The following is a 9,827-nucleotide window of genomic DNA, read 5'->3' as shown; positions in this document are numbered from 1 at the left end:
TGCCGACGCGGTCAAAACGAGTCGACGGCTCACGTTCCCTTGTGCGCCGAAGGCTCTCTTGATATGTGATCCGACCCTCAGACAGACGAAGCCAAGGGAAGACCCAAGGCCGCAATGTGCGTTCAAAGAATCAGTGCTCAGTGTGTCCTGCAATTCACACCAAGTCTCGCAGCTGGCTGCGTTCTTCATCGACCCGAGAACCGAGTGATCCACCGCTTAGAGTCGTGAAAAAGTGTTTGTTCAATTCCGTACAGTCAAAACCAAACGTTTCTGGCACTCGGCCAAACAGTGGCCAAGAAGGGCGCTTTTCAGCGCACGCTTGGACTCCAAAACTCTGCCGCGCCTTTTTCGGCTGCCGCAAATCGAGCAAACGGTGTGTTTCGGACGGCGTTTCGCTTTCGCTACTTGCGAGTGCTTTCGTGGTCCACCCCTCTATAAATACTCGGGAGGCGTCGAAGCCGGTTCTCCAAGCCGGACCCGTAGGTATCGTTGTGTGCTCGCTCTCATTGGCCCGCCTAACCAGAAAATGCCTGCGGTACACCCATTTGGATAAGAGTGCACGCAGATGCGGGCCTCGACGGCTACACATTTCCTCGGGCGGCCGCCTCCCGGCCTCCGTGGAGCGCGGGATGCACGGTCCCATCGACAAGCCTCTCCCGTTTTTACCGTGGCGTCGCGGTTCACCACGGCAGGCGGGTCGGTCTCCTCCGCATAAAAAGGGGGACCCCCGCTTTTTGTTCCACGAAATCGCACAAGCTTTTTTCGCATCCACGGTTTGCCACCGCACACCAAAATGCCGATCCGGCTGCCTACTTTAGCCAACAGGTGGAGCCAGGCGCGCCGTACTTGCGCGGCACTTCCCACGTCCACCGAAGTCGGTGCCAAGGACCACTTTCGGCGCCGGAGCCGCGTACGAGCCTACTCGAGGCGGAAGAACGAAGCCAGCAAGGGCCTGGCCGCAAGTGCGTTCAATTGTCGGGACGTCCAAGTCCCTCGTTCTTCCGTGCTTCCTCTTTCGGCAAGTCGTTGCGGCACCTTCCCAAAGCGCGCAGACCCGCTAATCGCGACGAGCGCGACGTGGCCGTGCCGCCTTTCCCTCGGCAGCAAGCAAAACGCCTGGCAACGTCGACGCTCCCCTAACCGCGATCTCGCACCGTGTTTCGTGTGGCGAATTCAAAAGCCGGCCGGCGCTGCTGCAACCATTACGGTCGGTACGCATACGCCGCGGAGGGCGGGACGGTCATCGGAGCGTGCGGTTCCTCCATCGAGTACTGCGCACCTCGGCCGTCGCATCGCCGTGCCATGACCGGCCGCGCGTCAACGCGAACCGGTGCCAGCGAGATCCCTCGCCTGCAAGAACCGACCGGCAGCCTCCGTCACCCGAGGACGCGGAGGCGCTTGCCGTGGACGGCGGGACGGTATGCACTGGTGCACAGCGGACCCGTCACATCGCCAGTTCCTTGACCGACCGCCGACGCTTGTGCCGTTCCTCTCGTACTTGGCAGTCGCCGCGCGATTGTCGGGTCTCGTTCTTGCACGCTCGAACGGTCGGGAGGGCACTCGGCTGGCGTTTCGGGAACGCGCAGCCTCGCCTTCTACCGACGTAACCACGACTCGCCGTTCGCGCTCCGCCGCTCCTGTTTACAGTACTAGGCGGTCCCGCAGCGGTCGGGTCGCGCATTTCGAGCGCTTCGAGCCACGGTGCAGTGGCGGGTCGAAAGCCGACCTATGAGTGCGTTGCGCCGTTTGTACCCGCGTCCGCCACCTGGCCGACCGTCCAAGGTCGCGGTGTTGGCGTCCGCTGGGCGCAACAATTTGTCACGGGGTGCCGCTCCACATTCAGGCAGCCCCGTGGGGAAAAGCCGACCCCGCGTCCAAACGGGGTCAGCGGCAGAAAGTGTCGGGCGCAGACGCAGCTGAGGCGCTCACCCTTCACAATCCGTTAATGATCCTTCCGCAGGTTCACCTACGGAAACCTTGTTACGACTTTTACTTCCTCTAAATGATCAAGTTTGGTCATCTTTCCAACAGACCGGCGCAACCGAAAGGCCGCGCCGGACATCGGTCCGAAGACCTCACTAAATCATTCAATCGGTAGTAGCGACGGGCGGTGTGTACAAAGGGCAGGGACGTAATCAACGCGAGCTTATGACTCGCGCTTACTGGGAATTCCTCGTTCAAGGGGAACAATTGCAAGCCCCTATCCCAATCACGAAAGAAGTTCCACGGGTTACCCAGTCTTTTCAGACAGGGATAAAGACACGCTGCTTCCTTCAGTGTAGCGCGCGTGCGGCCCCGGACATCTAAGGGCATCACAGACCTGTTATTGCTCTGTTTCGTGCGGCTAGGAGCCGCTTGTCCCTCTAAGAAGGTTGTAAGGTGCTGGGAACCCCGCACCTATTTAATAGGCTAGAGTCTCGTTCGTTATCGGAATTAACCAGACAAATCGCTCCACCAACTAAGAACGGCCATGCACCACCATCCACCGAATCAAGAAAGAGCTCTCAATCTGTCAATCCTCCCAGTGTCCGGGCCGGGTAAGTTTTCCCGTGTTGAGTCAAATTAAGCCGCAGGCTCCACTCCTGGTGGTGCCCTTCCGTCAATTCCTTTAAGTTTCAGCTTTGCAACCATACTTCCCCCGGAACCCAAATACTTTGGTTTCCCGGAAGCTGCCCGCCGAGTCATTTGAGTAACTCAGGCGGATCGCTGGTTGGCATCGTTTATGGTCAGAACTAGGGCGGTATCTGATCGCCTTCGAACCTCTGACTTTCGTTCTTGATCAATGAAAACATTCTTGGCAAATGCTTTCGCAGTAGTTCGTCTTGCGACGGTCCAAGAATTTCACCTCTAGCGCCGCAATACGAATGCCCCCGTCCGTCCCTCTTAATCATTACCTCGTATTCCAAAAACCAACAGAACAGAAACGAGGTCTTGTTCTATTATTCCATGCAAGTTTATTCAGGCGACTCGCCTGCGTTGAGCACTCTAATTTTTTCAAAGTAAAAGCACCGGCCATCTCGAGGCACACAATGAAGTGCACCAAGAAAGAACCGGCATGATGTTCAGTCCGAGCCGTCGCATCGGGTAGATGCACTACTCGTCTGGAACTGAGATCCAACTACGAGCTTTTTAACCGCAGCAGCTTTAGTATACGCTATTGGAGCTGGAATTACCGCGGCTGCTGGCACCAGACTTGCCCTCCAATTGATCCTCGTTAAAGGATTTAGAGTGTACTCATTTCAATTACGGGGCCTCAAAAGAGTCCCGTATTGTTATTTTTCGTCACTACCTCCCCGTGCCGGGAGTGGGTAATTTGCGCGCCTGCTGCCTTCCTTGGATGTGGTAGCCGTTTCTCAGGCTCCCTCTCCGGAATCGAACCCTGATTCTCCGTTACCCGTAACAACCATGGTAAGCAAGTAACCTACCATCGAAAGTTGATAAGGCAGACACTTGAAAGAAACGTCGCCGGCTCGTGGCCATGCGATCAGCACAAAGTTATCCAGAGTCACCACACAATACGGGCCGAAACCCGATCGATCTTGGTCTAATAAAAGCACCCGTTACCCAAAGGGCTCCAGGCTCACTGCATGTATTAGCTCTAGAATTGCCACAGTTATCCAAGTAGGAAGAAACGATCTAAGGAACCATAACTGATTTAATGAGCCATTCGCGGTTTCGCCTTATTTCGGCATGTACTTAGACATGCATGGCTTAATCTTTGAGACAAGCATATGATTACTGGCAGGATCAACCAGGTAATCGTTCGACTGCGCGTCCGTCCTCGCCTTCGGCGGGCCGGACGCAGTCTGTGTGCGGCGGAGGCCACCTTCAGGCGCCCCAACACGCTTATTTTGCACTCCGAGATGACGGCGTTCGAGCTCGCTACGGCACAACCTTCCCGAAAGACGAGTGGGAGCCGTGCGGCAAGAAGCACGTTCATGCTCGCTCTTTTTCGTTGCATCGACTCGGTCGCGCCGTGCGGGTTGCCCAAGCCCGCTGCACTGTCGGTGGACCGGCCGGAACTAGCAACGGAGCCGAGACTGCAAAGCCGCCAGACGACGGGTCACGCCCGCGTCTTCGGCGCTTTCGCATCTGAATCGCCCGAGGACGACACGGAACACACCTCGATATCGTGGTAAAACGGCACCGTCCGACAACCAGCCCCTAACGCATCAAGCGGATGAGGCTGCAGACGACTGCCGTGGATTCCCCTGGAGCAGACCCGAGGACACGCTTGACGAGGCCGAAGCCCGCCGCATATCAGACACCCGGTCGCTTTCGCGTACGCCGCTCACGAGAACCCCCACATAATAGCAGCGATAAGTACCCAGACCTCCTTGGGCACTAATACGAGCGTACTCGAGAAAATTTCACCGCGGGTGTGCCCCGAAACGTGTGGCACGTTGAGCGTGCCACAAGTCTACGTCGCTCTCAAACCCGCCGAGGTCGTAGAATTTGCGACCCTACTCACGAAATTCCCACCGAGGATACGGCCGCAAACGTACCGCACCTTGGGTAGGCCACGAGTTTGTGCAACACTACGCTGACGGCACAGCACCGAGGTCGTGCGCGCACGCACGGGAAAATTCCGCCGCGGTTTCTGCCGAAAACGTGAGGCACCACGACTCTCCGCAAGTTCGCGTCGACTGCGAAAGACCGAAGTCGTGAACGACGTGTCCGCTACTCGCCGCCGACACGCTGGACACCAAACGTACAACGACTCGACGGCGTCGTAGAGGCCCACGACGCGGTTTTCCTTAACGACGTCTCGGCGTGGCACCGACAGGTTAGAACGGCCGACCAACGTTCCCTGTCCGCCGTTCGGCTCAGTCGAAGGGCTCGGCGACTTCGGCAACGCTGCGAAGCCGCACGGTGACGCACGCCATGTCCCCATTTTTTTTTTTTTTTCTTTCTGCGTCTGCCGGGGTGCCCCTATAATAGCAGCGATAAGCACCCAGACCGCCGTGGGTCGCTCGCCCCGGCTGACGTGGTTTTTCGTACTCCTGCGGCGGTCGCCGTCAAGCACGTCCAAATACGCTACTTTCGTGGGCGCATTCACGCTCTTTCGCTTCGCCGGAGTGCCAGCACTCACTCTGCCAAAAACGGCGAACATCCGAGCGGCGGTTCCCACTTTTGCGTCGGCGTCGCAAACCCCGCCCCGGCAGACGAGGTTTGCCGTACTCGTGCGACGGTGGCCGGCGGGCACGTCGAAAGACGCCGATATCGTGCGCGAATTGGCGCACCTTGGCTTCACCGGAGTGCCGCCACTGACTCCTCCAAAAACGGCGAAGATCCGAGCGGCGCTTCCCACTTTCGCATCGGCGTCCCGAACTCCGCCCCGGCTGACGCGGTTTACCGTACTCGTGCGACGGTCGCCGGCGAGCACGTGGAAAGACGCCGATATCGTGCCCGAATCGGCTCCGTTCGGCTTCGCCGGAGTGCCAGCACTGGCTCGGCGAAAGACGACGAACATCCGAGCGACGGTTCTCACTATTGCGTACGCGTCGCAAACCCCGCCCCGGCAGACGCACTTTGCCGTACTCGTGCGACGGTCGCCGGCGAGCACGTAGAAAGACGCCGATATCGTGCCGGAATCGGCCCCGTTTGGCTTCGCCGGAGTGCCAGCACTCACTCGGCCACAAACGGCGAACATCCGAGCGGCGGTTCCCACTTAGCCGTCGGCGTCCCGAACTCCGCCCCGGCAGACGCGGTTGCCGAGCTCGTGCGACTAGCGACCGCGAAGCCGTCTCGCGACGCCGCTTTCGTGCGCGGCTCCCACTGCGACCTGGGTCACCCGAGGTCGACGAGCAAGAAAGAATGTCGAAAAAAAATTTTTTTTTTTTTTGCGTCTGCCGGGGTGCCCCTATAATAGCAGCGATAAGCACCCAGACCGCCATGGGTCGCTCGCCCCGGCTGACGTGGTTTTTCGTTTTCCTGCGGTGGTCGTCGTCAAGCACGTCCAAACACGCCACTTTCGTGGGCGCATTCGCGCTCTTTCGCTTCGCCGGAGTGCCAGCACTCACTCTGCCAAAAACGGCGAACATCCTAGTGGCGGTTCCCACTTTTGCGTCGGCGTCGCCAACCCCGCCCCGGCATACGCGGTTTGCCGTACTCGTGCGGCGGTGGCCGGCGGGCACGTCGAAAGACACCGATATCGTGCGCGAGTCGATGCTTCTTGGTCTCGCAGGAGGGCCGCCACTCACTCCTGCAAAAACGGCGAAGATCCGAGCGGCGCTTCCCACTTTTTCGTCGGCATCGCAAACCTCGCCCCGGCAGACGCGCTTTGCCGTACTCGTGCGACGGTCGCCGGCGAGCACGTCGAAATACGCCGATATCGTGCCCGAATCGGCCCCGTTTCGCTTCGCCGGAGTGCCAGCACTCACTCGGCCAAAAACGGCGAACATCCGAGCAGCGGTACCCACTTAGCCGTCGGCATCCCGAACTCCGCGCCGGCTGACGCGGTTGCCGAGCTCGTGCGACTAGCGACCGCGAACGCGTCTCGCGACGCCGCTTTCGTGCGCGGCTCCCATTGCGACCTGGGTTACCCGAGCTCGACCAGCAAAAAAGAAGGTCGAAAAAAAATTTTTTTTTTCTGCGTCTGCCGGGGTGCCCCTATAATAGCAGCGATAAGCACCCAGACCGCCGTGGGTCGCTCGCCCCGGCTGACGTGGTTTTTCGTACTCCTGCAGCGGTCGCCGTCAAGCACGTCCAAATACGCCACTTTCGTGGGCGCTTTCGCGCTCTTTCGCGTCGCCGGTGTGCCAGCACTCACTCTGCCAAAAACGGCGAACATCCTAGTGGCGGTTCCCACTTTTGCGTCGGCGTCGCCAACCCCGCCCCGGCATACGCGGTTTGCCGTACTCGTGCGGCGGTGGCCGGCGGGCACGTCGAAAGACACCGATATCGTGCGCGAGTCGATGCTTCTTGGTCTCGCAGGAGGGCCGCCACTCACTCCTGCAAAAACGGCGAAGATCCGAGCGGCGCTTCCCACTTTTTCGTCGGCATCGCAAACCTCGCCCCGGCAGACGCGCTTTGCCGTACTCGTGCGACGGTCGCCGGCGAGCACGTCGAAATACGCCGATATCGTGCCCGAATCGGCCCCGTTTCGCTTCGCCGGAGTGCCAGCACTCACTCGGCCAAAAACGGCGAACATCCGAGCAGCGGTACCCACTTAGCCGTCGGCATCCCGAACTCCGCGCCGGCTGACGCGGTTGCCGAGCTCGTGCGACTAGCGACCGCGAACGCGTCTCGCGACGCCGCTTTCGTGCGCGGCTCCCATTGCGACCTGGGTTACCCGAGCTCGACCAGCAAAAAAGAAGGTCGAAAAAAAATTTTTTTTTTCTGCGTCTGCCGGGGTGCCCCTATAATAGCAGCGATAAGCACCCAGACCGCCGTGGGTCGCTCGCCCCGGCTGACGTGGTTTTTCGTACTCCTGCAGCGGTCGCCGTCAAGCACGTCCAAATACGCCACTTTCGTGGGCGCTTTCGCGCTCTTTCGCGTCGCCGGTGTGCCAGCACTCACTCTGCCAAAAACGGCCAACATCCGAGCGGCGGTTCCCACTTTTGCGTCGGCGTCGTAAACCCCGCCCCGGCAGACGCGGTTTGCCCTACTCGTTCGACGGTCGCCGGCGAGCGCGTCGAAAGACGCCGATATCGTGCGCTAATTGGCGCTCCTTGGCTTCTCCGGAGTGCCGCCACTCACTCCTCCAAAAACGGCGAAGATCCGAGCGGCGTTCTCCACTTTCGCATCGGCGTCCCGAACTCCGCCCGGGCTGACGCGGTTTACCGTACTCGTGCGACGGTCGCCGCCGGGCACGTCGAAAGACGCCGATATCGTGCCGTAATCGGCCCCGTTTGGCTTCGCCCGAGTGCCAGCACTCACTCGGCCAAAAACGGCGAACATCCGAGCAGCGTTTCCCACTTTCGCATCGGCGTCCCGAAGCCCGCCCCGGCAGACGCGGTTTGCCCTACTCGAGCGACGGTCGCCGGCGATCACGTCGAAAGGCGCCGAATTCGTGCACGAATCGATGCTTCTTGGTCTCGCAGGAGGGCCGCCACTCACTCCTGCAAAAACGGCGAAGATCCGAGTTGCGCTTCCCACTTTTTCGTCGGCGTCCCGAACTACGCCCCGGCTGACGCGGTTTACCGTACTCGTGCGACGGTCGCCGGCGGGCACTTCAAAATACGCCGATTTCGTGGGCGCATTCACGCTGTTTCGCTTCCCCGGAGTGCCAACACTCACTCTGCCGAAAGCGGCGATCATCCGAGCGGCGGTTCCCACTTTTGCGTCGGCTTCGCAAACGGCGCCCCGGCAGACGCGCTCGTGCGACGTACTCGTGCGACGGTCGCCGGCGAGCACGTCGAAAGACGCCGATATCGTGCTCGAATCGACCCCGTTTCGCTTCGCCGGAGTGCTGCCAGTCACGGCGCAGAGAACGGCGAACAAGTGTTTTTTTTTTTTTTTCCTAGAATTTGTGTTATAGAAGGCACATTTGACATCGGACGATAATTTTCAACTTTATCACGCGCACCGATTTTCGTGTAGAGGTTTGCAAGTTTATGGGAATTTCTCCACTTGGAATAATGCGATTTAGTAGTACTACGAGAACTTCATGGATGTACTCAAGGGTACGGGGCAAGTCAGTTACGTCAACACCTGCAGATTTTTTACACTTCAAACTGAAAATTGTTGGTTGTGAGTCCTCGTGTGATATTAAAGGCCGATTCGCTAACACATAGAACAAAGAAAGAAAGGAAGAAAAAACGCCCGCGCTCGCTCAAGAAACCTGGGTTCGCAACAAGTGGCAACAACAAGCAACCGAGCGAGTGCGCCAAAACCCGTGGCGGCCGAACAAACGCGAAGTCCCAACCGCGTCAGCCGGGGCGGCACGGGACAGGAAAAATCACTTCAGCCGGGGCGGCGGGGCACCGAATAAACCTCGTCACCTCGTCGCAGGATAAAAGAGGAAACAAAAAGTCTAAACAGCGTCTGCTGGAGCGAATGCGTAATAAAACAACAACAACAACAAAAAAAAAACACCCGCGCTCAAGAAGTCTGCAATCCTCACAAAAGGCGACTGTGACCGAGCAGCGTCAGCCGGGGCCGTGCGGAAACGGAAAAACCGCGACTACCGGGGCGTCGAGGCACCGAAAAATCCACTTCAGCCGCGGCGAAAAAAAAAACAAAAAGAAAGACGGAGGGGGGGGGGGGAACCACGTCTGCCGGGGCGAAGGAAAAAAAAAAACGCGTCTGCCGGGGCGAGCCCGGGTGCGGCACCACCGGGAAAACTGTGGCAAACAGACATGGCGATCGAGTGAGTCAGCCGGGGCGAGCCCGGGTGCGGCACCACCGGGAAAACTGTGGCAAACAGACATGGCGATCGAGTGAGTGGGCCGCCAGCCAGGCACAGCCGAAAAGTGCTAAGTCCGAACTGCGTCTGCCGGGGCGGCACGAAACCGCGTCAGCCGGGGCGGCGCGAAAACCGCGTCTGCCGGGGCGGCACGAAACCGCGTCAGCCGGGGCGGCGCGAAAACTGCGTCAGCCGGGGCGAGCCCGGGTGCGGCACCACCGGGAAAACTGTGGCAAACAGACATGGCGATCGAGTGAGTGGGCCGCCAGCCAGGCACAGCCGAAAAGTGCTAAGTCCGAACTGCGTCAGCCGGGGCGGCAAAAACCGCGTCAGCCGGGGCGGCGCAAAAAACCGCGTCTGCCGGGGCGGCACGAAACCGCGTCAGCCGGGGCGGCGCGAAAACTGCGTCAGCCGGGGCGAAAGAAAAAAAAAAACGCGTCTGCCGGGGCGAGCCCGGGTGCGGCACCACCGGGAAAAC

The 9,827-nt window shown here is 59.5% G+C and overlaps 2 non-coding genes across 2 annotated transcripts; both read right to left on the bottom strand.

Moving 5' to 3' along the window:
- Positions 1–71: 71 nt before the first annotated feature.
- On the bottom strand, positions 72–224 carry LOC142793203 (5.8S ribosomal RNA). The gene has a single exon (XR_012891516.1). It is a non-coding gene; the product is annotated as a 5.8S ribosomal RNA (ribosomal RNA).
- A 1,719-nt stretch (positions 225–1,943) lies between these two features.
- On the bottom strand, positions 1,944–3,758 carry LOC142793209 (small subunit ribosomal RNA). Its single transcript, XR_012891522.1, has one exon. It is a non-coding gene; the product is annotated as a small subunit ribosomal RNA (ribosomal RNA).
- Positions 3,759–9,827: the final 6,069 nt, after the last annotated feature.

This window comes from Rhipicephalus microplus, unplaced genomic scaffold, assembly GCF_043290135.1.
Source record: "Rhipicephalus microplus isolate Deutch F79 unplaced genomic scaffold, USDA_Rmic scaffold_293, whole genome shotgun sequence".
Lineage (NCBI taxonomy): Eukaryota > Metazoa > Arthropoda > Arachnida > Ixodida > Ixodidae > Rhipicephalus > Rhipicephalus microplus.
Note: the sequence above shows the minus strand (reverse complement) of the source record. Positions and strands in the feature narration are given on the sequence as shown.